General features: G+C 48.4%; 1 pseudogene; it reads left to right on the forward strand.

The window, feature by feature from the left end:
* Positions 1 to 11,555: 11,555 nt before the first annotated feature.
* LOC146186698 (uncharacterized) lies at positions 11,556 to 16,035 on the forward strand (annotated as a pseudogene).
* The last annotated feature ends 10,186 nt before the right edge of the window (positions 16,036 to 26,221 follow it).

The raw sequence follows: 26,221 nt of genomic DNA on the forward strand, positions 1-26,221 counted from the left end.
TTTTAGCGACCAGCACTACTGGTGAGGCCCATGGACTTGTGGACGGCTGGATCACATCATCGCGGAGCATTTCATCAACTTGCGCCCGAATGGCCTCTCGTTCTTTCGGCGATACTCGGTAGGGGTGTTGGCGGATAGGGCGCTCGTGGGATCAACTATAATTCGATGTTTGGTTACTGACGTCTGTTTCACTTTGGAAGTGACGGCAAAGCAGTCACGGTAAGTGTCCAGAATTGCTTGAAGGCGGCGTTTCTGGGTAAGAGACAAAGCTGGGTTCACGTCAGTTTGAACGGTGTGTCCAGTGCTCTCGGGAGGGTTCTCCTTGGCCAGCGAAAGGGCGCAATGGGCGGATGGCGCACTGACTTCGTCAAAATAAGCGATAGCTGTACCTTGTGGTAAATGGCGGTATTCGGCACTAAAGTTCGTTAAAAGTAGTTCAGTTCGTTTATTTCTCAAGGCAAAGATCCCCCGAGCGACGCAGACTTGTAGGCTCAACAATAAATTCACGTTCGTTTCCGCGACGCCTTGCAAGGCGGGGGGGTTGTCGCTCTGCACTGTAACAAACAAGCTGGTGCGTGGAGGTAGAGTTACATGGTCGTCGCACACTCGGAAAATTGGCCTGTCTGTGTAGTCGTCGCTGTGCTGTCTGTACTCGTCGGAAATTGCGCGGTGAGTGGAGAAAGTCACCATGAAGTCATGGAGGTCGATGACTGCGTCGTTTTCTCTAAGAAAATCAAGGCCGAGAATCAGGTCCTTGGAGCACTCTGCTAGCACAACAAAGCAACACGAGAAAGTTACGTGGTGAATCTCGACGCGAGCGGTGCACACTCCGAGCGGCGTTACCACATGCCCTCCGGCTGTCCTTATCGGGGCTCCGTGCCAAGGAGTCAGGACTTTTCGCAGAATGGTAGCAAGGCCATGACTCAACGCAAAAATCAGCGCCGGTATCTACAAGGGCAGTGGTGTTGTGGTTATCAACGACGATTGATATCTCGGCGGAATGCAGCTCACCGTCCACAAAGTGCGGCGTGTCAGAGATCGTCGGACTGACGGGTCGTTCGTTGCGTCGAATTACGGCGTCGAAGGTAAGCTTCTGTGATCGTCGGGAGGTCGTCGGACTCGTTGGTGGTGCGGTGCGTCGATTGGGGGCGTCGGAGGAAAGCTTCGGCGATCGTCGAAAAGTGGTCGGATTGTTCGTCGGAGCGAAGGGTCGGAGGTCGGTCTGCGTGATCGAATCGGTGAGCGGAGGATGTTGGTCGAAGTGTCCATCGACGGCGGCCCTACCCCCGAGGGTCGCCGTCTTCAGTTTTTTCAGTGCGGACTTGGGGACTGCCTGAGGAAAGAACGGCGGCTCGTGGAAAACTGTCTCGGCGGTCGTGACCTGGACTGGCGTCGCTGGAGGGACGCAGGTGGGACGTGGTCGCTGAGGTATTGGTCGATGTCCCGAGGTCGTTCGCCATAGCGCGGTCGAGGGGCATCCGCGGAAAATCCGCGCAAGCCCATCCGACGGTACGGGCAGTGGCGCAGAACGTGACCGGCTTCGCCGCAGTGAAAACACAAAGGCAGATTGTTCGGCGTGTGCCACGCGTGTGCTTTGCGAACGGGTGGTCGAGCTTCAGGCACACCAGTCGAAACTAGATGTTGGGGTGGAGGACGAGCGGGAGGAGCAGGGTTGCAGGGTGCCAATGGTTCAGGCGCAGGAGTACGCAACACGTCGCTGTACGTCATGATCTGTGGCGCAGGCGGCGGGGGCGACGGTACTGATGGTACTGCTTGGCGGAGCTCTTCGCGCACAATATCCGAGATGCCCCAACACGTGGATGTTGTTCGAGAGAGGGCAGCTTTTGCAGCTCTTCGCGCACGATGCTTCGGATAAGTTCGCGAAGGGCTTCCCTGTCGTTTCCGACCATTGGCAAGCGGAAGTCTATGGCAGCGATGTTCGCAGAGCGATCAAAATGTACAAATCGCTGATTCAAGGCACGCTCGATGCTTGTTACTTCTTTCGTAAAATCAGCAACAGTACGTAGAGGGTCACGTACAAGGCCAACGAACAGCTGCTCCTTGACGCCTTGCATAAGGTAGCGCACCTTCTTTACCTCCGGCATGGACGGATCCGCCCGGTTGAAAAGGCGAGTCATTTCTTCCACAAACGTGGCGACGGCGACACTTTCATTAGGCCGCTGTGCTCGGGACTGTAGAGCGAGATCGGCCATCTCTTTTCTTGTATGGTTGCCGAATGTTGCGAGCAGCTGCCGCCGGAAATCCTGCCAGGTGGAAATGGTAGCCTCATGGTTTTCGAACCACATCTTGGCGGCGTCTTGTAGTGCGAAATAAACATTGTGCAATTTTCGCTCCTCGTCCCACGCATTAAACACAGCGACCAGGTCGTAGCTGGTCAGCTGCAGTCATCAACGTCTTCGACCTTGTCGCCATGAAACGGCGTGGGTATAAGTGGAGTATGCCAGATCAGCTGCTGGGCACTCACGGGAAGCTGAGTGGTGGTCTGAATTGCCGCTGTAGTCATCGTGGTTCGCGGTGGGGAAACAAGGGGACCACACTCGGGTGCTAAGCCTCTCAAGCGACGGTTCGCCTTGTGCACAGGTGTCGTGTCCACGGTGTGTAGATGGGCGTAGGGGGCAGCCAGAGGCTCTTCGTACATGGGATCTACCCAGAAGCTCCACCAAAAATGTCACAGAAGCCAGTGAAACGGGTTCAGCAGGTTTACTAGGACTAAGTAAAAGCACCAGCAAGATCAGGCACGGAACCGACTGGCGGGCGAGCACCGAGAGCGAAGAAGACGAGCGCGTGCCAGTCTCCCGAGCTCGCCACATGGCGGCGCCAGTACGATAACATTGCGGCATGCTGCTATAAGTGTTTGTCTGACTTTGAGTGGAAACCTTTGGATGTTTTTGTTGTGTATTATGATTGCGGTTTTAGGGGCCTGATCAGATGCTAGAATTTTGTCTTTTAATTTGAATGATGCAATTTTGTTGTTGTGGAAGTATGGCTCTTGGATGAGTGATACGTCGTGAAAGTATTGTTTCTGAAAAACATGAAGAAGTTCATTTGCCTTGGATGACTGTGCCGAATTGTGTTGTACTATTTTAAGTGTGCGTGGTCTGTTGTGTTGTGAGTGTTCTGTGTGTTGTGTAGTGTGTGTGATGGCCTAGTGTTGTCGGAGAGTGTGCCCTGTGAAATCGGTTGTTGATTGGCCATTCTCTTTAAGTAGACTGGCTCGCTTCTTGCCAGCGTGCCTCCTGTTGGCTCTGGAGCTGGTTGTTTGTTGACCATTCCCTTTAGGTAGACTGGCTCGCTTATTGCCAGCGTGCCTCCTGTTGGCTCTGGAGCTGTTGAAGGGAGTGGCATAATCTGGGTGGTCGACTGTGCGATGCCCTGTCAGATAGCAGACGTTGCATTTGGCTGTGTCCGACCTACACTCGTCTAGGTGATGGGGTTCTGCACAATTAGTACACTTGCGTGTCTTGCTTTTGCAGTGCTTTGCCACCTAACCACATGTGGCGCATTGTTTGCAGTGAGGGATGTTTATTTCAAGGTAGGCTGGATAAGTCATCCAACCTATCCTTACGGACTTCTCCTTGAGGATGTGATAAGTTGGGATGTCCGTTATGAGTGTTACTACCCTTCAGTTGGTAGGGTTGACATAATTGCCTGAGATGGCGAACTCAGCTTCGGGGTTGATGGTTTGGTTGTTTTGCTTGATAAGGGGGATGATCTCCTCCCCCTTCATTCCTTTGGGGAGTCCCACCACTTTGAACATGGGCTTCTTGGTATTTGGGGTGAGGGTGCTTAATTCGTGTGCTCTTGGGTTCTCTTCTATAGCCTTCTGGAGATTGGTTAAACCCTGTGAGCTGTTGGACTGAACCACCACCTTGTATGCTGCGATCCTCATCTCTACCTCACTGAGTCCAAACTCTGCCGGGCCGAAGGTTCTCTGAATAAATGGGTCGATTGCGTTTGCATTGGTTCCAGAGGGAGTCTTCGATTTAAGGATTAAGGTTTGTGTGAGGGTAGGAGAAGGCCCTTCCTGTTTGTTCGAGGTTCTCTCGCTGTTCTGAAGGGGTGTGGCAGCTGCTTTTTGTTCAACGTGGGCCTTTAGCTCTCCTGCGAGTTCTGCATTCCTCAGAGAAGCTGTTATCAGTGCCGCCTTGATGTTGTTAAAGGCCAGCAGCAGCTTGGAGGAATGCTTTCTTTCCAGACCGCGGGCTCTGCTCGAGGCCAGTGCCTTGATGAACTCTGTATCATTTTCAATGAGGAAGTTTGGGATCTCCTCATGTGTGGTTGGGTACATTTGTGCCTGATTGTAGTGTTGGTCTGGTGAGTTTCTCATCCGATTCGTCAGAGCTTTCGTGATTTTCTACTGCTGTGTGGGGTAGCTTGGGTGGTTTTCTTTGTGCGTTGTGTGATGAGGATAATTGAGAAGCCTGCGCCTGAGTGTCCTGAAGTCGTGGGAAATCTGGTGTCTCGTCCTCCATCCCCTTGCCCCCTGGTGTGTCCAATTGGGGCCTCTTAGTCCTCTCTTCTCTCTTACTTAATAGGGTGTCATTTGGGGTCAGTTTTGATAGTGGCGGCATTATTAGTGGTGGACTTTACACTGAATGTTCGGGCCGGACAACGACGAAATTTCGGAAAATCAAAAACCCCCCACAATGACAACAATACAAGGCAAAAAATACTAGTTGAGATCAGAAAAAAAAAGGGAACAAAAGAAAAGAAAATTACTTAGCGAGAGTAATTCAGCGGGGATATAGACAATGGACTGCACGTGCTACAACTCGACTTAGGGGAGTAAGTTGAGAGATATGAATATATTATAAAAAAAATAAAAAATTCTGTTGAATTTGGCCAAGTCGAAGTTGAAATTTTTGGGTAAATTGTTGGAAATACAGATGAAGTGGACGGAATGTGTTGTTTCTGGGTGTTGTTTAGGTCGTAGCGAAGAGAGAAGAGCAGTTCCTGCGATTTTGGAGCGTTAGGGATGATTTTACTAACCTTGTGATAGAGTGAGCTTGAATGTTTTGGGGATAAGTTCGAATTTGGAAATTTAGGTAAAAATAGTGTAGTTCTCGATTGCGTGAGGCAATTTGTGGGAATTTAGTGTTTTGTTCGGCAAGGAGTGTACTTTAAGTATATCAGGTTATGAATGTTGTGTAATTGTTGATTTGAAAGTTAGCTACGCACCGGGAGGTATGTGACTAAGTCCGAATTTGAAAAGTTGGGAAAAAATTGTGTAGATTTGTATTGTGTGGGGGGATTTGTGCGAGTTTAGTGTTGTTTTGTTCGGAAGAAGATGCACTTTGGGGATATGGGATTATGAACGTTGTATATTTATTAGTTTGAAAGTTAGATAGGCACAGGAGGGTAAATGATAAAGGAATTTGAGGCTTTAGTTAATATCTTGTTAATTATTTAGGTGAGAAGGTTAATGGGGGTGTCGTTGGTATGAGGATAAGGAGGGGAATCTATAGTTGTTAGTTAACGGGTGGTGCAAATTGAAAGGTAGTTATTCGAGTTTGTTTTTCTTAATAAGTGTTTCAATTAATGGAGTATTTAATTATGTGACGCTTGTTTGTCGGCGTTGGGCTCGCGGAAGAGTTAGAGGGGGGACCCTAGCGCTTATGTCGGTGTGTTTTATTGAGTTCTAGGTGTTAGCTGCCTGGAGTGGCAGGTTAAATATATGTTGGAAAATTTCAAAGAAAATTTGGCGCGTTTTTAAGTGTTTAAGTTGAAAATTAATTATTAATGATGTAGTTAAAATTAGGATTGCATGGGGCTTTGCGGTAAGTAAATATCTACAAAATGATGTAACTTTCAGCGAGATACGACAAAAATTGGAAAAAATACAGTGAAAAATGTGTGGTCGTACGACAAAGACTCACTCAGGAGGAGGCTTAGCTGGCGGATCTCGGGAGCGTGCGTCCGTCCGTGACGGCGGCCGGAGGGAGAGACAGTCGCACTCACCATCACCGATGCGCTCTTCTCCGACCCTAACCACCACTCGCGAGAGGAACAAGGTAGATTCCCTAGTCCTGGCCGGGAAAATAGAAACCAGCGACTTTCGGGGCCAAAGTCGCTGGGAGGCGCTTTGCTGAAGACCTCCCGTTGTCGCAGATACGATCCGATCAAGAAACGACGACACCCGCACCTGAATTAAATACTCGTTTTTCTTTGGACATTGCTGTGGTAATCGACGGTTCCAGAGTCAGTGCGTTTGCGGACACAAGCGCCGATTACTCTATTTAAACTGCACGGTTAGCGACTGTCTTGTAAGAAGTGACTACCCCTTGGCCTTGAGTGCACTTCAGAACTGCCGGTGGTAATCTCATTAAGCCCAAGGGTATGTGCACTGCTCGCGTTGAGATAAGCCAGTCCACGTTCGTCGTTAGTTTCATCGTGCTGTGCGACTGCTCTCGGGATCTCATCATTGCCATGAATGTTCTGCGGGAATTTGGTGCAGTTATCTTCCTCCTGAACCAAATCGTCACGTTTTCAACAGAACCAGCTGCCGAACTAATAACTCCAGACACCGTAGTGCCGTTCTTCGCATTTCCGCAGACTGTGTCATGCTTCCGCCACGAAGCAGTGTTTTGGTTGATGTCGCTTGTGCCGAATATCCCGACAGCGACGCAGTCACCGAACCTAACCGGTCGCTTCTTCTCACTCAAGGCATTTGTGTCGCTCGCAGCTTGATACGATTCGCGGTGGCCGGTCTGTAATCCTCGTCACGAATTTTTCTCCGGAACACCGCCACCTTTCCCCTGGTACTGCTATCGCTTCCGCTGACGCTGTAGGTAATGTACCGCTCTGTTTTCCGCCCGCGACAACTATCACTGATGACCATTCACCCAGCGTCCCGGACAAACAACCTCTCGTGGGCAAAGACGTCCACTGATATCTGTCCGAAGGCAAGCGCTGGGCTCTAGAGCAACTGCTACTGGAGTTGAAATAGGGCTGTGCGTCTTCATCGAAAGTTAGTCAAACGCCCCTAACGCAACACCGGATCGTTAATTATGACGACGCTCGCCCAATCCGCCAGCAGCGTTACCACGTTTCTGCCAAAAAACGCGAAGTTATCGCAACTGCAGGATAAACTTGAAGATGGTGTTGTACAACATTCCCAAAGCCCGTGGTCTTCTCCTGTCGTTCTAGTCAAGAAGGAAGACGGCACACTTCAATTCTGTGTCGATTATTGGAAACTGAACAATGTCACCAAAAAGGATGTCTACCCATTGTCAAGAATTTGTTACTCCCTGGACAGACTTCGGCACGCTATGTATTTTTTCTCATTGACTTGAGGAGCGGTTATTGGCAGACTGAAGTGGACGAACGGGCCTGTGAAAAAACCAACTTCGTTACGCCCGACGGCATATAGGAATCCAAAGTGCTTCCTTTCGGCTTGTGTTCAGCGCCGGCAACGTTCCAGCGGATGATGAACACTGTCCTCACGGGCCTCAAGTGGCAATGTTGCCTTATGTACCTGGATGATGATGTCTTTTCCGAAACGTTTGAACAACATCTTCTGAGCCTGCGGGCTGTTCTCAGAGCACTCCATTCGGCTGACCGTACGCTAAAGGCCCATAAATGCCATTTCGGTTACAAAAAAGGTTCTGGGTCATGTTGTAAGCGCCGGCGGCGTTCGTCCCGACCCCGACAAGACCGCAATCATCGCCAGCTTCCTTACTCCTACTGCCAAGAAAGCAGTCCAGCGTTTTCTGGGTCTATGTGCTTATTATCGACAATTTATTTCTGACTTCTCCCACGATGTGGAGCCATTGACGCAGTTCACAAGAAATTACACCTCTTTTGTTTGCACTACAGAACAAGATGTGGCTTTCTCATTGCTCCACCAGCACCTTCACACTTCTCCCGTTTTTGCGCACTTTGACGAACATGCTGATACTGAGGTCCCCACCGACGCAAACACCAGTGGTCTTGGCGCTGTCATTGTGCAACGCCAAGAGGGAATTTAGAGAGTTATAGCCTATGCTAGCCGCATTCTCTCTCGTGCGGAACGCAATTGCTCGACGACCGAAAAGGAATGCTTTGCTGTTATGTGGGCCACCATGAAGTTTCGCCCTTACCTCTACGGCCACCCCTTTAAAATTGTAACAGATCATCACTACATTTTCTGACTCGCTAATTTACGAGACCCGTCAGGAGGTTTGGCCCGTTGGAGCTTGGGACTCTATGAATACGATATTACCGTCGTGTACAAGTCGGGCTGTCAATACGAAGACACAAACACGCTGTCGCGTGCACCACTCCACACTACAGGACCAGATCTTGGTGACGAGAACGACTTTCTCGGTGCCCTGCACGCATTGGGCATAATAATTAGCTCGGCAGCGGGCTGACATGAACATCCGACCCCTGATTGACCACCTTGAAGGTCGCACCACACTTCTACCTCCGCACTTCTATCGACGTCTTGGCTCAATCTGGTTGTGGCAGAGTATCCTTTAAGAAGTCGAGGGGCCAGGGCAGAGCTCATCTTTTGGTGATTCCAGGTGATCTTCGCGCCGACATTCTCCCAGCATGCCACGATGAGCCCACGTCTGGCCACTTGGGTTTTTCCCGGATGCTTGGCAGAGTACGAGATATGTACTATGGGCCGGTCTATCTGCCGATGTCAAACACTGCGTCAAAAGCTGCCGTGAATGCCAGCGGCGGAAGACTCCACCGTGTAAGCCAGCAGGGTTTCTCCAGTCATTTCTGGTACCCCACGCTCCGTTCGGCCGAATAGAAATGGACCTCCTCGGTACTTTCCCTCTGTTGCTGACCGGAAACAAGTGGATCATAGTTGCTACTGCATGTTTGACTCACTACGCCAAGATCAAAGCAATTTCCTGTGTCAAAGCGTCATACGTTACTCAGTTCTTCATGAAGAATGTCGTCTTGCAACACGGCACCCCTCCGTACGTTATAACTGACAGAGGGACGACGTTTACAGCTCAGTTACTCGACCAGGTATTTCAGCTGAAAAGCACCGCAGCCGTGGCCGAGTGGCTTGGGCGCCCGTCTCGGCTGCGGGATGTGGTCAGTTCGAAAACCGCCGCTGGACACCCACCGGTAAAATTGGGTACAAGCGTCCCCAGGCCCGGCGCCCGTCTCTTTCAGCGGTGTGCGTTTGGAAGAGACTCTGCTAATCCTGCTGTGCTCTTTCAAGGCCTAAAGTTTCGAACAGCTAATGGACTACAAATGGCGGGCTGACAGAAAAAAGGGACACATAAAGGGCTTTTGACACACAAAGCGGACTTGTTGTCCAATGGCGGGACTGATTACTGCCACATCGGAGCGACTATTTGAGATCTATGACCCCTTTCCCAAACATTTCACCCCAAGGAGCCGAGCACCAGGCCGGGGGAAAGCTTCTAAACATTGAAAAGCCGGTGGGTACCCGGCGGCACCAGGGACCGAACCTCGTACCTCCCGAACACGAGGCGGATGCTCTACCACAATGCCACGCTTCGGTCAACTGGTAACACCACTGCGTATCATCCACAGAGCAACGGACTAACTGAACGATTAAACAAGACCATTGCGGACTGCGACTCATTGGATGCTGATAGGAAAGTGCTCAAACATAATGCACTTCAAGTAATAAAGCCGTTGAAACATAATTTGAGGGCCTGCACAGCCAGGAACTACTGCTAGGAACTCAGAAAATAAATTAGAGGTGGAATCGGAAGATGGAGGGAAAAAACTAGTGAACAGAGAGAGAAAATGCCCACATCTGTCTTTTCTTCACACACCGAGTCATCAGTCGCAATTTTAACATGTGATCGAAACGCCCTCAGGTAGTGGTCTGCTCCTCCACTTCTTCCTGACAGCTCGCGACACTGAACGCGCGACTATACACTTCAACTTCTAAAACGCGGCACTATATGCGCCACCGTAAATGTTTTTGCAGTGTAAGCCGTAACAAATAATGATGAGCCTATTAGATATTTCCGCAGCCTTCTGCCGTGCCTTATGCAGCACAAAATGGCCGCCAATATGACATAGGTGCATACATTCTGTAAGGCCGCAGTGAAAAGCGACTCGCACGGGGAGTCGAGCTGGCGGTCGAACCCCCCACGCGCCGAGGCCAATGAGCGAGCGCTGTTGTTTTTTGTTCTCCTTTTCTCCCCTCTTCTTGGATGCCCTTCTTGGATGCAGAATGTGCCCCGCGGGGCGCGCGGGAGGCTTGGTTAAATTCGTCCCTTCGCCCCGAGGCGTCGCCAAGAAGCGAATGGCAGACGCGTCCTTATCAGCCGGGAAAAACAGCGGCACGCTTCTGCGAACCACTTTACGGCCGGCTCGGCCAGCGACCTCCCGCCGTGGCGCCAAGCATGGGCGCAGGGAGACGCCGTTAATGAAGCCTTTTGCACTGCCACAAGCGCTCACTAAATTATCCTGCAGAAGGCGACAATAGGCGCGACCCTTGGCCCTCCTAAGTAGCGAATCAGCCCAGCGGCCTCCCGCTGTGTCGCGAGACAACGGGACCGAGCAACGGCGACTGTACACTGCTCTGGGACAGTGCCGCCCCCCCCCATTTTTCCTCGAACGGGACGGCTGGGTGGTCTAGTCTCCAGATCCCTGCGACAATTCTTTCACAAAGGCGTCAGCTGCAAGGTCGCGTCGCAAACACGCCGGGAAGAGGAAGGAAAGACAGGCGCCGTGTGAGAGGGTTTGGGGATCGGCGAGTGGAGAGAGTGTGTGTTTTGAATGTTATATTTTTATTTGGCATAATCAAGGACCTGGGCAAGATTATTCCCAACCCACGAGGGTTGTGGCATGTTTTTCAATAATTTGATTGGCTGCTTTATTTTCGGGGTGGATCACCGAATGTGACCGCCCTCCGGTCTTTGTTGATCTTTGCCATCAAAAAGCGGTCCTCGGACCATATTTGCCAGTCAAGATTGAGGCTCCGTGCTTAGCACGTATTTACACTGACTAAGCTTTAAGCGAAATGCTCGGTAGAAAAGTAAGGACTTGTAGAGTGACTTCTTTGTGTGAGTGTCTATTTTGTTTTAAGTTGCATTTGTCTGTGTGACTCTTGTTACTGTAACTTACAGTTTGCCAATGTATACTATTTTTCTTCTGCAAATATAATTCTCCTTTTTACCATCATTTGATCATCGTCTATTGCTTCTTCACTGCCGAATGACCACGTTTGGAGAGGCTTCAGCCGCTCCGAAAATTGGCAACCAACGAGCATAAAATTACTGGCGCAGCACGACAGGTTTCGGCAACCTACGACACCGAGCGGACATCGCCCTCATCCAGCAGTTTCCATACATCACGAGACGAATAGCTGGTAGCTGTCGTCCGGGAAGCCTGGAGGGAGCCGACCTCAGAGTACCAGCAAGGGAACAACGAACTCTGGCGCTCCGATCTTGAGGCGTCGTCCTTCCCGCAGCCCCGGTCAAGGCGACAACGGAGAAGCAACTTCTGCCACTACCGACACCAGCACTGGTGAGCGGGATTTCTTACGTATCATTGAGGTGGTTATGGCTCAAGCATAGAACGGGCGTATGGTGTTGACAAGAAGCATGATGCCGAGCTCAGCTGGCAGACAGGCAGAGGAGAATATGTTACAGGAGAATGGTTTAGAGGACAACCGTCAGCCGGCTGAGGCATCACAACAGGATGCGACGGCTGGACCAGCGGAGGAAGCGGCGATTATCGAGCCGGTGGCAGGCGCGCTACGAAAAGTAACGGCACTGACCGAGACTGAGGCTATGGCAATTCGCCGCATGGAACTCGATTTTCAATTGGAAGAGCTCAAAATTGAGTCGCGAGAACGCCTCGAGTTGAAAAAGCTCGGATTGGGTGCGACAGGCGACGGGCAGTCCCCCTGTATGTCGGAATCCGACGAGCAACGGCAATCGGGCAATGACCCGGAGTCCCAGGGTACCACGGTCCTTAACGGACTCAAGCTAACGTGTGGCGCGGACGTACCCTTGTGGTTCGATGAAGTGGAGAGGGTATTCACAACGTACAATGTAGGAATACAGCCGCGTACACTTGATCATGCCAGCGCTTACCAAGCGTGTTCGGTACCTGCTTCGCGGTTTTAGTGACCATGAGTGCAGCGACTACGAGTCCGTAAAAACTGCTGTGTTAAGCGAGCTATAGCTCATCCCCGCCGAGTACTTAGACCGATTCGAACGCGCCATTAAACGCAGGGAGGAAACATGGGCACAGTTCGCCTCCCGCGTAAAGACCTACTTTCACTACTATCTCCGTTCGAGGGAAGCAGACACTAAGGATGAGGTGATAGCCCTCATCGTTGCTGATAGGATGAAAGCTAGCCTAAGTGCAGATGGCTTGGAATATGTGCGCCTCCGCGAGGGAGAAAAATGGGTGAAACCGGATGAGATGTCACAGATACTGCAAACGTTCGAGCAGGCAAAGGGAAAGGGACGCGCGGTTCGACAGGCGGCTGCTCACGGCGAGAAAGGAAAAACCGAACCCCTCCCGAAAGGCAGTGACAAGCGAAACGCGCCGTGTTACGTGTGCCGCGCAGTGGACCATCGAGCAAAGGACTGCCCCGAGCTGTTCAGAATGCGCAGAAACCAGACAGGCGCGTCCGAGCGCAAAAAGTAACAGTCGCCAACATGGGAACGGCCGAGACATTAGCGCCAGCTCACAGACAGGACGCTGATTGCAGAAATGAGAGCGCCCCGATCTTCTGAAGAAGTGCATACATCGAAACTACAGCAAGTAAATATAGAATGCGCTGGAGTGCCGAAAACGGCGATCATAGACACCAGTAGCGAAATTACGGTAGCCAGAGAAAGTCTCGTGCCTGGAGAGTTTCAGCAGCCTTGCGGCAAGATAAATCTTGTACCAGCATTTGGAGAAACTGTAGAGGCTAAACTAGTAACCCTCGCGGTCGGTGTGAGGAGGCGACCGTCAGTTATAGCACAGCCGGAGGCTGTGAACCTCGTATGCGCACTTACCAGCAAGCTCGCGGAGGCAGTAGACTGCCTGCTTTCACTTGAGGATTGAGAGCTGCTAGTGCATTCCGGCGGTAGTGACGGATTGTTTCTTCCGAATGGAGCTCAAGTGACTGCCGACCCAGCTAGTGCATGCTCCACGGTGGGCGAACAAACCTCCGATTCATCCCCAATGAGCGATGGAGCTCACGCGAGAGAATCTCAGACAGGCGAAGAGCCGAATGAGTCGTCTTTGACATCAGGGGAGAAATATGAAGCGGGCCAAGACGGGCAGTCCGCTAATGACGAGTGTTTGACGCATGATAACGAGGACACGGCCTCAAAGCAGCACGACGAGTTCCGATCGGCCCAGCGGTCCGATGAAAGCCTTAGGAAAGCTTGGGCAGACGCTGAAACAAGCAAAGGGGGCATGTTCATCTCAGAAGGGTTGCTATATCACCGGGATTCGATCGCAGGCACTAGAGTAAAGCAGCTCGTGCTGCCCCTAAGTAAACGTGAAGAACTCCTTGCTCTGGCTCACGAATCACTTTGTGGAGGGCATTTGGGACCAAGGAAGACGAAGGCAAGAATTAAATACAGCTTCTTTCCCGGATTAGAGGCGGATGTGGCGTTACGCTGCAAGACGTATCACGCGTGTCAGGTCCGGTCATACAGACGACTTAGAGATAGGATACCTATCACGCCCCTCACCAGACCAGACCACCCTTTCGAGGCAGTGAATGTGGACATTATCGGGCCAATCGATGTACCCTCAGGCCGGGGCCATCGGTACGCTCTTTGTCTGGCTGATTTGTGCACGCGGTGGCCCGAGGTGATCTGACCGCAAGAGCAACATGCGACGCCCTGCTCACCATTTTTAGCCACACTGGCATCCCGGAAGTTGTGCGTTCAGACCAGGGTACTAATGTCACGGCACAGCTTACGCAAGAAATGTTAGCGAGGTTAGGGTGTGCCCCCCGGTTTTCGACTCCCGAGCACCCTGAGAGCAATGGGACCGTGGAAAGGTGGAACCGTGTCCTGAGGAAACATGCTTTTCCACGTCATAAAAAAGGACCCGAAAAACTGGGACAAGCTGATACCATTCGTTCTCTGGGCATATAGGCAAGTCCCCCATGACACGACGGGGGTGGCTCCTTTCCGACTGCTTTATGGCAGGAACCAAACGGGGCCGCTGGCCATATTGCAGCGTGCCTGGAAAGGTGAACAGCCGCTCCCAGCCACTCTAAGAGAAGAGCCCGCGAAATATCTTAGGAAGATACGTGAGCAGCTAGAGATAGCCGCGGAGGTGGCGGGACAGACGGCGAGCGCGCGCCAGGGGAGCCATGCTCAAGCGTACGATAGACAGGCCCGCAACAAAGTTTTCAATGTGGGGGACCAGGTTCTCGTTTTTGACACTGACCGCGGCCGCAAACTTTCCCCGAAATGGCTCGGCCCCCACCCGATAACAGCGCGTGAAAGGCAGAATTCTTACCGAGTCGATACCGGTGCGCGAGCTGCGCCGCTCGTGCATGCCAACAGGCTTCGGCCTTATTATGCTCGGGTTAGCCACGTCGGGGCAGTCTTTGACGAAGACACACATTTCGGAGAGATCGAGTGCACGCCTCGCCCCTCGTCCGCGCGCCCGGGTTTCCTTTCGGTCGAACGCGAGAAAGTGGCACATTTGGGCTCCCAGCAGCGCGCTGAAATCGCGAGACTATTCGGCGGTTATTCTGATCTATTTACCGAGACCCCTAGAGCCGTTGAGGTAGGACTACACAAAGTCGAGCTTCATGACGGGTATCAGCCAAAACGCGCTTTCCCTTACCGAGTGCCTGAACTTCTTAGGGAAGAGGTAGGCCGGCAGGTAAAGGAGCTGTTAGACCTGGGCCTCATATATCCGATTGAAAGCGACTATGCTCATCCCGTGGTGTGCGTAGGGAAAAAGGACTGTTCAGTGCGTATGTGTATCGATTACCGCACGCTAACCGCGGCCACGCGCACTGATGCATTCCCGATGACACCCCCGCAGGAGTTAATCATGAGGGTCGGCCGCGCCAAATATATTACATTTGTAGATTTGGGTCGAGGCTATTGGCAAGTACCGGTGGCCGTCGGAAGCGAGCACTTGATGGCCTTCGTAACCCACGAAGGGCAATATGCTTGGCGCTTCATGCCATTTGGTTTAAAAACGCGGCAGCTTTCCAGCGAATGATGAATACGCTGGTATCGAGGCATCAGGCCTATGCTGCGGCATACCTTGACGACATTGCAATTTTGTCGGCTTCTTGGCAGGAACACCTGAAGCATTTAAAGATTGTGTTTGGCTTACTCGGCGAGGCTAAGCTCAAGGTCAGTCCCGAGAAATGCCAAGTCACGCAGGCACAGATAAAGTACCTGGGACATGTAGTGGGCGGTGGTACTCACGCGCCGGATCCCGAAAAGCTAGCCGCTATTCAAAACCTCGTGCCACCTACCACGAAAAAGCAGCTGCGGTGCCTACTGGGGCTATGTGGATACTACCGCGAGTATGTACAGAACTACGCTGAAGTCGCTGCACCACTCACGTCGTTAACGAAGCGAGGGGTACCAAACGCGACCCCTTGGACTGCGGAAGCGCAGCGAGCTTTCGAGAAACTTAAGGCTTCCCTTTGCGAAACAACAGCGTTAAACACTCCTGATATCTGCAAGCCGTATTGGCTCTTCACGGACGCGTCCGATGTGGCGGCCGGTGCTTGTTTGGCGCAAATTGGAGATTCTGGTAGACAGGAACCGATTGCCTTTGCCAGCCACCGGTTCGCGCCAACTCAAACCCGCTGGTCAACAACCGAGCGTGAGGCTTTCGCCATCATCTGGTCTCTCAACAAAAATTGATCACTGGGTGTTTGGAGCTCAGGTTAATGTGGTTTCTGACCACAATCCCCTGTCCTATCTGACCACGAGCACGCCTCATGGGGCAAAACTGGCAAGATGGGCGCTGGCATTACAGCGCTACAATGTGGTAGTTACACATCGTAAAGGCGCCTGCCATGATGATGCAGATGCGCTGTCTCGCATCCCCAACTACGGGTGGGGAAAAGAGCAACGAGATGATTGAGCCATAGCCCCTCAGTGGTGTGAATGTTCCCGCCACCCGCCGTGTTTTGTGATGTGAACGGTGACGCGTGCTACAATTGTGCGCCGCGGGTGGGTGCTTTGTGCTGAATCTCGGACTATGGCGAGCTCTGCGTAGCCAACACGCGCTCTTAGTGCAATTTTTTGTATGTCTTTACTTGTTACTCATGTATAGAAAATTATAGGGCACACTGCTGTGCGCAATGCAAGATTTGGCATGCTGTCATGAAGAAATTTCGTGTTTGCAGTGCCGTTATTTTGTATTGGTTTTATTTCCCGACTTTGAGTGCATGGTTTTCCTCAGTGGGGACGGACTTAGGTGCGCTGTAGCGTAGCGAAATGGTCGCCTGACGAGGAATGTGGCGGCCTGTTTTTTTTTTGTGTGTGTGTATGTGTAAATGACCGGATTCCAAGCTCATTTACCCTCTTAGGAGGGACGTGTAAGGCCGCAGTGAAAAGCAACTCGCACGTAGAGTCGAGCTGGCGGTCGAACACCCCACGCGCCGAAGCCAAGGAGCGAGCGCTTTTGTTCTTTTGTTCTCCTTTTCTCCCCTCTTCTTGGATGCCCTACTTGGATGCTGAATGCGCCCCGCAGGGCGCACGGGAGGCTTGGTTTGTTTCGTCCCTTCGCCCCGAGGCGTCGCCAAGAAGCGAACGGCAGACGCGTCCTTATCAGCCGGGAACAACAGCGGCACGCTTCTGCGAACCACTTTACGGCCGGCTCGTCCAGCGACCTGCCGCCGTGGCGCCAAGCATGGGTGCAGGGAGACGCCGTTAATGAAGCCTTTTGCACTTCCACAAGCGCTCACTAAATGTCCTGCAGAAGGCGACAACAGGCGCGACCCTTGGCCCTCCCAAGTAGCGAATAAACGCAGCGGCCTTCCGCTGAGTGGCGAGACATCGGGTCCGAGCAACGGCGACTGTACACTGCTCTGGGACAGTGCCGCCCACCCCCACCCCTTTTTTCCTCGAACGGGACGGCTGGGTGGCCTAGTCTCCAGATCCCGTTTCTTTCACAAAGGCGTCAGCTGCAAGGTCGCGTCGCAAACACGCCGGGGAGAGGAAGGAAACTTACATCAGCTGTGAGAGGGTTTGGGGAGCAGCGAGTGGAGAGAGTGTGTTTTGAATGTTGTATTTTTATTTGGCGTAATTAAGGACCTGGGTCCAAGATTATTGCCAACCCACGGGGGTTGTGGTATGTTTTTCAATAATTTGATTGGCTGCTTTATTTTCGGGGCGAATCACCTAAGGTGACCGCCCTCGGGTCTTTGTTGATGTTTGTCATCAAAAAGCGGTCCTCGGACCATGTTTGGCAGTCAAGATTGAGGCTCCGTGCTTAGCACGTATTTACAATCCCTAGGCTTTAACCGAAATGCTCGGTAGAAAAGTAAGGGCTTGTAGAGTGAATTCTCTGTGTGAGAGTCTATTTTATTTTAAGTTGCATTTGTCTGTGTGACTCTTGTTACTGTAACTTACAGTTTGCCAATGTATATTTTTTTTCTGTAAATTTAATTCTCCTTTTGACCATCATCTGATCATCGTCTACTGCTTCTTCACTGCCGAATGACCACGTTTGGAGAGGCTTCAGCCGCTCCGAAGATTGGCAACGAACGAGCATAAAATTACTCTTTCTATGCAGTGTACTTATGTATTATATAATGTGCACATTTAACGGGTCTAGTGACATCATACGTTCTCAGGTCTGTTATATCTTCCCTTTTATAAACCAACAAGTTTCATTATCACTCGGTTAGATGATCCACAAGGATTGACACTGCTGCCTTGTGCAACTGCAAATGCGTTCTTGTGGAGTGGAAGCGGCTTATGTTGTGCGACGCGCGAGTGCTAACCCTGTTCCAGGATACATGTTCCGTTGAAGAGCACTCCCAACTGTTTAAATTCACTATTTCTATCTCCGTGTTATTTAAACTAAAGGTTTAATATGTTGGAACCTGTCGTGTTTTCGGATGCAAGACAAGCGCTTTTGTGTTAGGAATTTTGATTACTAAACCATTTTCTAGTCCGCATGCAGCTAAATTATCGAGTATGTTGTATATTATGTTCTAATCAGTGGTTGACTGGATTTGTATATCTTAATGTTGTGAGGATGCTTAAAAATATTAGTGTAGATCATGCTAATTTTGATGTTCTGATTCTATACTTTGTCCACAGTGACACAAACTACATAACATTCTGCTGTAAAAACAAATTTGTACTGATCGAGTCGTAGTGATTTCTCTTTTTCATCAAGCACTATTGCACCCCGAACATAACCTTTGATTTTTTATCGATGTGTCAAGTGCAGTGTAGTTGCCAAATTTTTTCTCCAGGGCTAGGAATTTTTGTATTATAAGTTCGTGTGGTGTCTGCGTTTTCAAAACTTTGTTTGTGCGAGGTCACAATCAATGAGGAAAGTGCACCATGGTGGTAGTGGCTCACGCCTTGTGGCAATAATGAAATTTCACTAATTATGTCCAGATCATAGCATTTTTGTTCAAATCGCCAGAGGAGTGGCTTTAATGCATGGGGTTTTTTGCTGAAGAGAATCCTGGATGGGCATTTTGAGACTATTTTCCCGAGATCGAGCAGAGTCGCCACCTTGCGGCTCAGCGGCGAAACCTACTCAGTGTGGATGCGTTTTTGCGTCGCGTGCCAGCCCGCAGTGATTTACGCGCGCGTGCGGCGTGTACAAGAGTGTTTTTGTTTGTTTCGCAGTTCCTGTGAGCTTTTTCTTACCTATCTGCCTCTTGCAAAATAAATATGAACAGTCTATAACCCCACGCTACATTAAAAAATATACTTGTCCGTATCAAGCATGTCATGCTTGTATAAGGACATCATCCATCGCGGTTTTCGGCGCTTGAGATCCTTCGACATGCAATGTCTCAAACGAAGTGGTACTGTCGTTACCGCCGTTTCAAAGCGAAACAGGTCGTTGCCGTCAATTAAAGCTAATGCAAACGCACAGAAATTGCATATTCCCGGTTCTGTTTGGAATACCGCAGCTACTAAAACATATGCCACCGCAGACTGCTTCATATAGCAGAATGCAGTTTGAATAGACCACTCTATGCCTACTATGCCGTCTGTATGCACGATAGAGCTGTGTGAGTATGTTTTTTTGGCCTCTGTCGCGGTGTCTCAATAGTAAGGGCGCTCGACTGCTGATTTCGACAACGGGGGATTCAATCACAACTGTTTCGAAAGGCGTTCCTCTGCTGTGGGATTTGACTGCACAATAAACAATCGCACGTGGTAAATGTGGTGTTAATAATGAAAAAAAAAAAACGACACCAAAACCAGCCTCTGCAATCATCCGTTATAGTCAATGATGCTTTCATGCGTTATACCTGGGCCAATATGCATTTCTTTTCTTTTTTTTGTTGTTGAAGGGTTCTGTGCATCCGTAAAAGTTTTAGTGAGCACATTTTGCTTTAGAGAAATGCTCTAATGTTTGGTAAACATATTCCCTGCACCTAATTGTTACCCTAAATATTACATAATACACCTAGATCAATGTACTTTACTGGTAGCCTATTATAATCATTATAATCCCTCTTCGTCCAAGTGCTGTCTTCCGAGCAAACGTGTGATTTCTGACAAGGGGAGTGAAACAGCTTCATGCGGGCTTAAATATCGGTCTTTAGTTCGGGAATAAATACATTTTTATATTCGCATGATAAGATGACCTCCACTTCTTTCGGAATAATTTTATATCCGGCATCTGTTTTGGAAGCAACCCTAATATTTTTCTTCGCATAAGATTTAGTCACTGCTAAATGATTAGTGATAAAGAAATTTTCAGCCTGTAAAATTGCTTCCCAGAACAAGACAGTGCCCATGCGCAGTTCATAGCCATGTCATCGCAGCGAGTAATTCGTAGCTTGAATTTTAACGTTACTGAAAATTAATCACTGATTATTGTAAATTTTGTCAAGTGTGGAAAAGTTCACTCACACGGTGAAATTTATTCGCAGTGCAAATTAAAATAATTACACTACTAATTTACCGTTATATATTAACATCACACACATCAGAAATCCGTCATAGTTTCCTCGGTTTCAGGATATCATTTACAGTTAGTGGCGCATGCAGTAATACACTTTCACACTCTATGATAGTGGCCGCAAAAAGCATCTCGGCAACTTCAATGCACTCAACGCTGTGCACGTGAACAATCAGTTTTCCTGTGCAGCGAGGTTTTCTGTATAGTGTCGGCGTGATCTCATTTTTGGAGAATACTTGTGCGTGGTTGTCTAGGCCAGAGTTGATGCGCACTCAGTCTAAAGCAACTCGCCATGCAGTGCGCTGCCAATGCTACATTTAACCTGCTTAATCCTCGAGTCAAGTACGATTAATCAACTAGGCTTTCTAGATTCAATCTAAAGTACTGCAGGTCAGAGCACGAACCTTGTATCTGCGTGGGCTTGACACTAAATTCGCCGGTCTCACTCGCATCAGACACGTGCAAACTCTTTGAAAGTCGATAAGAAAAACAAAGCTGTCATTAGGCAGGCCCAAGCATTAGGCGCGTGAGCGCGGTACAGAGTAAGAAACGTGCAAAGTAAATCTAGACGATTGGTGGTTGCGTGCTTTATTTTCTTAAACTCCACTCTTCTCCTGCTGCTTTGGCGAAATCCTGTGTTTTTTTCTGCAATATTGCAGAAATACTGCAGAAGACACGTTTTCATCGCCAACAAACCCGACGTAAACTCGGAAGCAGACCTACGCAGCGTACGTTTCTGCGAGCACCGCCGGCTGCCGATCCACACTACCGGAGTGACGGTGGCGCCACCTCTAGGTCGATATCGCGGCAAACTGAGTGACAGAGGTGTTTAGCCTGAGAGTGAATTTTAAGGATGTATGCACAAGTTAGTGCCGCTCTTCGATCGTCAAAGGAAGGTTCATTTGTTTCTAAATAAATGCTTGCTTTTAGGGATGTTCTAGAAGCACCGGAAGATAACTGTTAGCCAAGATTATGTGTTGGATAAAGTAGTTTTATGTTGGATAGTTTTTCTTAGCCATATACTAATTATCCGTAGTATAATGTGGAATGAATGAGAGCACGATAGATATGTAATCAGCATGTCTTGTCAGAACCCCAACGTTTCCATGACAGTAATTGTAGGATATTGAAGGCCTGAGACTCTCTTTTTTTGGGTTACTTATGTGTGGCAAAATGTTTTTGTTTATCAAAAATGACGCCTAAAATTTCTGTTCTTTCTTTAGTGGTAGTGTTGTTTTGTTAAGATGTGGTGTGATATCAGCCTGTAGGCCTCGTCTCAAAGAGAACAGAACCGATGCAGTTTTTTGAAGTGAAAATCTAAATCTGTTTTTCTCTGCCCAGGCAGCCAGTTTATTTATTGTTACTTGTATCTGTCGCTCACAAGTAGATATATTGGAAGAGGTGCACGATATTCGCAGGTCATCTACGTAAAGTGAGTATATTATGGGTTTAGGGATCGCCTTTTCCACCCAGTTCATTTTAATGACAAATAGGGTTTTACTGAGGATGCACCTATGGGACACTATGTTCTCTCGAACAAACGGGTTTGAGAAAGTTGTGCTTAGGCGGACTCTGAACACGCGGTTTGCCAGGAAATCGCTCAAACCGTTCAGCATTTAGCCGCAGATATCTAGGTCCGCTAGGTCACGGTGGATGCCGAACTTCCACATGATATCGTAAGCCCTCTCCAAGTCGAACAGTCCGATACAGTGTTGGGTGCGTATGAACGCTTCCCTAATGGTGTTCGCGTAATGGAGAAGGCGTTCAGTAGTTGATTGCTTTTTAAAGCTGCGCTGATGTATATCTAGTAGTTGTCGGGACTGAAGAACAAAAGTGATTCTGATGTTTACTATGCTTTCAAGTTTTTACGATATATCTGGTTAAGGCTATTCGCCTGTAAGTGCTAGGATTTGTGGGGGTTTACCTGGTTTCAGAAAGGGAGCTATTTAGGCCTTTCTCCATGCTTCCAGTATTTTGCAAGCTGTCCATATTTTATTTAAAATTTTAAAGTGTTTCTATGGCAGTTTGCGAAAGATGAGCGAGCATTGCATAGTGGACATTATCCGGGCCTGGTGCTGTTTTTTACCGGAGGATAAGACTCGGTTTGGTCCTCTATTGTTATAAATGCGTTGTAATCTCCATTATGCCTGTCCGAAAAGGAAACTGTTCTTTTCTGCTCTTGTGTTATGTTTGTTTATATGCTTAAATGCAGTGGGACGAGCTTGAAACGTTTGCAAAAGACTTAACTAAAATGTTGCCTTGTTCTTCTGATGTTTATGTTCCGGCTGGCGCCAGCATAGGATATGTGTAAGGTAATTCCCTGTGAACGTTCCGACCGGTTTCCACTCCTTTTATGTTATAGAGCTGTTTTTAGAAGAGACGCATATATGGCCTGAGGATTTTTACGCGTTTATGCGAACGTACTGAGCTCTGGCCCTGACGTTTTTAAATTTAAGCAAGTCCTCAGCAGTCGGGTGTCTACGGAGGATGCCCCACTTTTTGTTCTGTTGCCTTTTTGCTGTTTTTGATTCCTCCGTCCACCATGTCTTTTGTGTTTTCCTTGCTATATTTGATGTTTATGGTATGGCGAATAAAACTGCTGATATTGTACACGTAGTGAACCTTTCATTTATTTCTTCAATAGACAAGTTTTCCGAGTATTCTTTCTCTAGTGTTGCATTATTTTAAACATTGACCAATAGACGAGGTGAAGTTTCCAGCGCCGTGGCCTCGTTGGGATAATGAGCGTAAATGATGTTAGCTTTAAAACCGTGGGTAAGTGGCCACTTTCCCGAGAGTCGTTTAAAAATGCCAAATAAAATTATTAAAAACTGATGAGGATGTAAATGCTAAATCAAGGCATTTTATTCTTCCGGTGGCCGGGATGCTGGCCGGGTGCTTCTCCTCGGTGCCCTAGTCGGCCAGTTGCATCGCTTCCTGATGAGTCTCGGGGTCCGAGCGGCGCGCCATGGCCTCCCAGGTTCTTTCGTTCTGTATCGTCCCTGTCCTTCATTGGGAGAAAGGACATTCCAATTTTATATAGCCGAGGGACCCCCCTGCCCCACAGCAACACAGATTTTGATCGTAACTCAGGGTTTGCGAAATTAGGCATCTGCAGTAGTCTCCAAACGGTTGTTTGACTGTTGTTAAGGGGTGTAGCTGGTTTAGGCACCTTCCTACGCTAACGTTTGTAATGCCGAGTCATATCGCTACTTTTAGCTTGCGTTATCCGCTGTTTTTACCGAGAGGACCCGAGCTACTCCGGAAGTAGTGACCTTGGGCTAGCTCATGTGCCGCCTCGCTGTCGAGAGTGGAGGCTTGTGCCGATGTCGACACTATCTTGATCGTTGTTTCCCCTATTTGCCGCGTTAGAATCTTTGCCGCGACTGCTGAAATTGTTCCTTTGTTGAAACCAGGATGACAGTCTTACTGTCACAATGCTGTTGAACATTTCCTTTCACCTCTGCCTATTAAATTTCAGCACTACCTTTTTACTTTTCCTGTGTAGCTCATCCCTCTACCTATGCAACTGCTACCCTGAATTTATTTCATTCATTTAATATTACATATACACATAAGGAGATTACAGAAACCACGTCTATTATGCACCCTGACTCGGCTCACATCCCTTATACAAGAGCACATCAAAAGCTAAAAATACAAATGCCAACTATGAAATTAAATAAAATGATTGCTAAATGTAGGGTTGGTTATGTTCCGATTATTTTTATCTCATCTGTGTGATAGTATGGTATATGATGGATGATAGGATAATCTATCCGAAAACCTGTCTAATCATTTGATTGATAGAAGACTAAGCTTGTCATGATTATATTGGCAATTATCTTAGTCATCATCATCATCATCAGCTGCACTATATCCGCTGCAGGGCCAAGGCCTCTCCATATTCCACTTAACCCGGTCTAGTGCTAGCTGTATCCACTTGACCCCTACAAACTTCTAAGCCTCATCTTCCTTCCAACATGATCAGTGTTTCGGCGGCTCTCTTGGTCAGTAAACAAAACTTCTCGGCTACATTGACGACCTTGCCCGAATTTGTAGAGAAATTTCCCGCCATGACCTTTAACGCACAGAGTTCCTCATTCGCTCTTAACCGCGTTAAGGCTATTTCATATTCTCCATATTGTACTACCATTTTGCACAATTTATGCCTATTGATTAAATTGGGATAGAGGGTGAGATAGGGGAGAGGCTTTTGCCCTGCAGTGGGTATAGTCAGGCTGATGATGATGATTAGATTGGGTAACCTGCTAATTGTATCCTAGCAATTTTATTGCAAGACTTCAGATATTGTCATTTTTGATCACTTCTTTCTGTCTACAGGTGGTTTACCGATATCCTCTTCATTATCCGACATCATACGCCTACAAAGAACTCAGTAATTGCTGCTCGAAGACGTTTGTTTATTGATTCTACACAATGGCCTTTTTCCTTAGTTAAAGCTTAATGACAGTTCTGTAGGGAGGTCCTGAATTCTTCTACTTTCCGTTGCACCGACAAATATCGATAGAGTTCCTGCTCTCAACTGGGTTTTATTCCATCTTCAAATGAAGACTAAACTGCAGCCTTACTTTCCTATAGGTCCTGCATCTCATCTGAGTGTTTCTACATCCTGCACAATGTCAGATTTAGATGCAGTAATAAGTAAATTTCATTTGGTCTCTCAGTTCACGTTTGGTCAAGAAACTATCCAGGTTTTTAAGATATTGCATTCTGCGACCTCAAATAATATCTCCGCTGTGTAATTCATAACGCCAGTGCCATTTTAATACGCCGCCTACTCTTCAGCTAGTTTTTTTTGCTTACCTCGGCATTGATGTCACCCACCAGAGTATTTTGATGTGTTTATTTTGCCAATTGCCAAATCTACATCACCGTTGAAGCTTTCGCCTGCCTCAGCACGATGACTACATGTAGGCGGGTAGCCCTGTGAAACTTTCAGTTGATGTCTCTTAGTGAGCTTAATTAAAAATTTACCATCTTCTCATCAATGATGGAAAACTCCACTACGACCAGGTCGTTGCTAATGACAGGGAACCGTACTCGTAGTTCCGTTGTGTCTGCTAAACAATCTCGGTAACACACTACATACCCACTACATACGCACTACCTACTACATAAACACTACATACATGCACTGCATCATCTAAAAATAACCCAGAAAATTCAAATCAGCGGCTAATGCCGAATTGAGAAACATTACTCGTTTAAGAACGCCTCTAGCACCAGCTATGTACACGGTTTGCAACGGCGTTCAGTTGCGCAGGTTGGTTCTATCGCACACCTTATCGATTCGCTTTTGTCCAGGTGTTTAAATTTTTATTTGTGTTGTCGCAAAAATGCAAACGTGCAGAGGAAAAGAAAATATACATAGTTCACAGCTTGGTTTTGTGTTTCGGTGTTAGTAAGTGTTGTTACATCATGCTGTCTCAGAGACGATCAAGATGTGCTGGAGCAGAGAAGTGACAATATTTTGTCATTAATATTTTATTCTTTCTGGGCGTTGGCTCCTGTTTTCAGAGCAAGTTCAGCCACAAGCTCGAGACGGCGCTACAGATAGCGCAAAACAAGCTCACCGTGACTGCATGTTGTGGGTGGAAGGTTTAGAAGGAGAAGCAAGCGAGAAATGCCTATCCCAATTCAATACACTCTGTGGAAGTATAGCACGACAAAGTTTCACCACAAGGGGATGCGACGTGTTGTATAATCAAATTAAAGATGAATGGGCACGCCAAGAAGAATTGGAGAATGCAAAAAAGACAAAGGTTTGATGATCCAAAATCACTTGCCTAATAACATTATCCTTTCAGGATCCCTCTCATTACTGATTTCTGCGAAGACAAGCTCTATGTATTTTCAAATAAAACTTTTCCTATATTATTTTTTGACAATAAATATATTTGTGTATTTCCGAATGTTTTCAACATCACCCTTGCCTGCCTTTCAGTATGAAAATAAACATTAGCTAAGGTATTGACGTTTGAGCTTCTAGCAGGTCATTGAAATCCTAAGGGCACTATTGTAAACCAAGGTTATATTCCACAATGTCAATTGTTTAAAGAAGAGAAATACTTCGTTAAGGTATTTAAAAATACAAGAATAGAGAAAGCAGTTTATGGTAGATACTATAGTTTTATAGTCG

The sequence above is a fragment of the Amblyomma maculatum genome, chromosome 6 (genome assembly GCF_055883805.1).
Source record: "Amblyomma maculatum isolate TAMU_Amacu chromosome 6, ASM5588380v1, whole genome shotgun sequence".
Taxonomy (NCBI): Eukaryota; Metazoa; Arthropoda; class Arachnida; order Ixodida; family Ixodidae; genus Amblyomma; species Amblyomma maculatum.